This window comes from Haemaphysalis longicornis, unplaced genomic scaffold (assembly GCF_048455015.1).
Source record: "Haemaphysalis longicornis isolate Haplotype H1 unplaced genomic scaffold, Haemaphysalis longicornis Haplotype H1 scaffold_25, whole genome shotgun sequence".
NCBI lineage: Eukaryota > Metazoa > Arthropoda > Arachnida > Ixodida > Ixodidae > Haemaphysalis > Haemaphysalis longicornis.
In genome coordinates, this window is record NW_027526314.1 from 5,245,355 (window position 1) to 5,250,881 (window position 5,527).

A 5,527-nucleotide genomic window follows, 5' to 3' on the forward strand; every position below is an offset into this window, starting at 1 on the left:
ACGCGAGCGTGCGCCTGCTACCGTGACATTCATGTGAAAGGCAGGGGTGACGGGAAGTTGCGGGTGGTACTGCAGGACCAGGATATTTCGTGAACTGGTTCCCCGGAAGCCAAATATTTCTCAGGTCATGCCTTAGGTTAGCCGTGGCGGCCGCAACGAGGACCGGTACTGGAAAGAAGGTCCATTGAACACACGCACTCGCGTTTCAGTGCAACAGCTTCATTTCAAGCACAACAGTAGTCACACCTCATTACGATGGGGCGCGACAGAAAAAATCGCGCTCGAAGATTTTTCGTTTATGATAGCATCTTGAACAAATCTACGTGCCAGATTAACGACTGCCAGCATGTAGTTTCTGGAGATAACGGTTGAAACTTGAACGGCATTTGCAGCGGCGCCATCCAGAGGTCTACGACACGTTGCGCACCGAGAAATCTGTGTCCACAAAGAGTGTTGCATCCGGCGGAGGTGAACACTGTTCTGCTGCAAACCTCAGGCAAGTGGACATATCATGCTTGCTTCAGCCGGCTTCGTCAAGAAGCGTTTCACTTGAAATGACAGAGGACGGCCTAATGAAAAGCTGCGTCGAGCTTGTCACAAAGAATGGACGGCCGTTTCGACTCGTCGATGACTCAGGATTCCGCCAGATAATAGACCCAGTCACTAAAGCACTCGGCGCCAAGCGGGCCATAACCGCGGAGATTGTTAAGGAGAGAGTTTAGGACGAAGGGAAGTAGAAACGAGAGGAAGATTCTCTGTCGCTGGAAAAGCGGATGCTTTCTCTCAAAATTGACTGCGCGTCCCGACTTGACAGGGCACTGCTTGGCATTAATGTACAGTATGCGCAAACCGGAAAACTGATTCTCCAGCCACTGGCCATGAAAGAACTTTTTGAGAGACACCCTGGTGAACACCTCAGGTTGCAGGTGAAAAACACGCTGTCTCGTTATGACATCAGTGTTAGCCAGGTGTACAGTGTCACAACGGATAACGGCGCCAACATGATTGAGGGCGTTCGTCTTCTTGGTGAAGTTGACGATGAAAATGAAAGCTGCAGTTCAGGCGAGGAGGCCGACGTAGGTGATCACGCATTCGAAGCCTGCGGTTCTCTCTCGCTGTGCTGGACTACTCAGACGATGCTGAGCTCCCGGGCGCGGACGAAGGTTTTCTGTTAGGTGTCAGGTGCGCAGCGAACACGCTTCATTTTGCCGTGAGTGATGCTTTGAGAGAGTCACGTGCATGCACCATCATCGCAGAGTGTCGCGCACTTGTAAAGAAACTCTGCGTGCAAAGTGCTATGGCTCTGATAAGGGGGCTAGGGCTAAAGTAGCCCGTCATAGACTTCCCCACAGTGTGGATGTCGACATTTAACATGCTGGCCAGGCTGATAGAGCTCAAGTCATTCGCGCAGACTTTTCTATCGCAGGAAGAACGCGTGCGCTGGACAGAGAGCACGTGGACCCAAGTGGAAATGCTCACGGCTTCCTTTCAGCCGGCACAAGTGGCCACAAAGACGCTCCAGTTCGAACAGCTGACCATTGGGGACTTTTACGGCACATGCTTGACGTGTTTCATGGACACCTCCAGGATATCCTCGCTCTGGCGAAGGCCCTGGCCCAGTCCATGCAAAAGATGGAGCGAGACCTGTGTGGCACGAATATTTTTTTCTGTTGCGCTGTACATGGACCCTGCTCACCACCGAGCAAAAAAGCCGGGCAAGGCTGCACATTGCGAAAACCTGGCAACGGACTGTAGGCCTTCAGCGTAAGCAGCAGGAAGAAAGCACCCACCAATCTGGCGCTATCGTCGCAGGACCCGAAGACGCCCTGGAAGCATTTCTAAGGGAAAGGGAAGCAGAGGTTGGTGTGCACTGAAATGCTTCAAGTGAGCTAGGCACACTCGACATTGCAGGCGCACTTGAAAGGCTAGAAAAGGAACCGCGTCTTCCGAGAACCGCAAATGTATTGGCATTTTGCGTACAACGTAGAGAACGCCAACCTGAACGTTACGCTTTAGCGCAGGTAGCCCTTCGTGTTCCATCCACCCAAGTAAGCATGGAGCGGGCATTGTCGTGACTAAAGTTTATTTTATCTTACCAGAGGTATCGCCTTTCACCTAGCACACTTGAGGACGTGCTACTTCTGAGGTCATATTCAGTGCGGTAAGGTGTGTCTGAAAAAGTGCTTGAATTTTTGTGTGCAGTTCTGACACTTGAGGACGTTCAGCTTCTGAGGTAATGTTCAGTGCCATAAGATATGCCTGAAGAATTGCTGCAGTTTTTGTGTGCAGTTGTGAGTGCTCTTTAACCATTTTAACTTTTACCAAAAATCACTAAACACCGCTTTTCGTGTTTCCTTTTATATTTATTCTTATTTTTTTCGCGAAAACACCAACCGTTATGAACCGTTACGAACCTTTATATTTTTTGTTCCGGAACTACAACGGAACGGAAGTTTTCTCTGTGGAGCGGAATGAAAAACGAAACGACACTCTGGTTGCCCCTCTTATCTCGAAACGTTTTTCAGAGGGGACCGCGGATATCTCGAAATCTTGACCGGGAGGGCAGAAGGCAAAGTCCACTCCCAAAAGGAAACGAGGGCTTCGTGCGAACGCTTAGCTCTTGCTATAATGCCGATCGCCATCGTGAGGGGCGAATTTGAAATTGCCGCTGACGCAGCCGTTTTCTATTCGCCTTGTCAAGCAACTGTGGGAGTAGTCACGTGTGCGCACCTGCGCGCGACTTATGTGCGGTGGTGCGGCGTGTGGAGAGTTCGTTCGTCAGTACACTACCTAGCCCTGCATGTGCGAGCTGGCATTCTGTTTTCCCCGCGATCTGCGAGCGACGCATCTTGAGTTAAGTTTTGCTGAGTAGTAAATGGTCTGTGAAACGGGAGCTTCCGAATATCGACCAAGATGTCCCGCCCAAGGCAGTGCAAATCTCTGATGTTGGAGAGAAAAGTCGCGTTAGTCATGGAATTTTTTTTTCCCTGCGAATTCTTGTGCCTCTACTACGGTAGCTATCTCGCGCAGTGGAGCTTTTCCTGGCAGCACTGGCTTTTCTTTTACAGTGACCTGGGCAAACATTTTCGGCGTTTTGCCTAACTCGAAATACCGCTTATCTCGAAATTTTTCCTGGCTTTTACTACTTCGAGTTAACGAGGGATTACTGTACTTGAAATTGAGTATTGGCCTCGAGGACATACCGTGGCGCCACCTACGAGTGACGTCACTTGTAGGACGCCGAATCGTGTTGTCGTCTGCTACAACACATTTCCCGTGCGTATGCGGAAGCGTGTTTTTTTGTTGTGGCCACCGTCTCGCCCACTCCTTGTGGATTTGATGCAAATTACCAAAAAGGTTGTCTGTAAACCAAATAATTCGGGCAAGCAATCAGCGACTCGCGTGTTCCCGGCGACACCGCCGCGTTTAGGTAGTTGCTACCATCGCGACCACTAGCTCTTACATACGCAGCCAGCTAACGCCAAGGACGATGCAACTGATGCCGTGAAAAGTACGCTGTAAATTCATTATGAAATACTTGTGACGGGACATGTGTGTGCAAGCAACACTTTGTAACAGCGACGGAAACGCGTCGCTCACTTATAAGATCGCACCGCGTGAACTGCTCGTATTGCCTGGTAAATGAATGACGCGAGAACGGCGATCAGATTGCTTCGCCGCACATTCTTAAAAGTATTGTTATAATCTGCAGTTTGGCTTAATCAGTGCCTATTTCCCCTACGATGTTTTTATAGTCATGCCCGGATTTGATTAACGATCACTGCCGTAGCCTGTACTCTGCACGGCTGATGTTTACTTTTCGCGACTTGTCCGCAATGTATGAACGGTATGAACGCGAGTTTTTAACGCCTTCGAGCGGGTTCGGACAAGGCTATATGTATTTAGTTTTCATTAGGTGGTCGGCGTAGTAATTTATAATTGCAGCGTGTTTTGTATGTTTACAGTAAGCCGGCATTTCTGAAGCATCAATTTCGAAACTAACGACTGCTCACAGAAGGCGAGGCTGCGTACGAAGCGAAACACGTCGTTAATGATTGCGGGTAATGGGGATATTTAGAATAGAACCGAGCGTTGGGGGCCCCCAAGAACTTAGAGGAACCCAAACGCGACACGCGCGTGCGCGACGGGAGGGCCTTCGCCAACAGCTCGCAGCCGGCTTCGGACGCACGTAATCGGATGTTGGGAACTTTAGGCTTGGCGTCGCAGCAGATATTTCATCGCCGTTAGAGTTGCGAGTGACAGTCCCTAACAGAACATTTCACCGCGCTGTGAACTCTGTAAGCGCGGTGATTTCCGTTGAAGCGGGCCTCAGCCGATTCTTGCCCGCAAGCATAGCCATCCTTCGACCGCTCGCCGCACCGTGCGTGAACGGGCTGGCGCTGCCGGGACCGACCTCCGCGGCCGGTCGGCGTAAATCGCGGCAGATATTTGAGCATCGCTTTGAAAACCACAGCTGATGACACTACCTACCAGAATTTTTCATCACACTAACATCTACTTTCACCAATATGGAACTTCTTTTCCACGACTTGTGTGATTTTAAAAAGCGGCGACAAGTTGTTGCTGCCGCGACCTGCGTCGGTTCGAGCCGCATCGTCGGCTGTGCGGGCAGGCACGGCGGGTGCGTGCGCTTCTGCTTCGCGATTTCCTGCTTTATACATTTCTTGCAAACAAGGGAAATCTAGAAACTTCACTCGGCGATCGTCGTAGTCCACATTGTTGATCGGGGAAACAAGCCGCTGCTTACACTTCGGTCGCATGCATACCACCACGCTCACGGTGTTTGTGGATAATCTACCACAGTTGATACGGTTATACAGTCACCATTAGGTCGAACTGCGCTTGACGCACTGAGAAGCAACTTCAAACGAGGGAAATTAACACGAAAATACTTTTGGTGCGCGCTTCCTAAGCGAAGTGTCACGCGCTGCATACGCAGCAAGATAGGAACGGTGATCCTACAAGTGACGTCAAAACGATCGCAGCGCCGGCCTCTCCAGTGGTGGGCCTCGCGGCCAATAAAGGGAAAATTACTTGTGACACTAATGCACTGTTGTACACGTTCCTCTAAAATAGGAACGAAAGCTCGTTCCTCGTTACTTCCCAATTTTGAAACGAGTTCCCGTTACAAGTTCCAGTTCCACTTCGAAAATTGGAACGTGTGGTTACATTAACGTTACAATTAGGTTTTTAAATTAAAATATAGTGTCGGATAATTCTGGGGCGAAATTAAGTGAGAAATTTAAAACTAACATCGAACTACGTATATTATACGGATATTAACACCGCCGGCAGCAGATTATCTGGAGATAAAAATAATCAAAAGAAAATCTCCTAGGCGAATTTTTTCAGGGAGCACAGGACAAATTCCAGACGGCTCTAGGACATTTTGGTGCAGCATGTTTCGGTTCGGAAATTTCGGTGTACGGACATATCGGGGTACGGACATTTCGCAAACTTTTCGGCGACCAAATTATCCTGTGCTTGCCTGTTTGCGACAGCCGCT

General features: G+C 49.7%; 1 pseudogene; it reads left to right on the forward strand.

The window, feature by feature from the left end:
- Nucleotides 1–255: 255 nt before the first annotated feature.
- LOC144172693 (uncharacterized) lies at nt 256–2,165 on the forward strand (annotated as a pseudogene).
- Nucleotides 2,166–5,527: the final 3,362 nt, after the last annotated feature.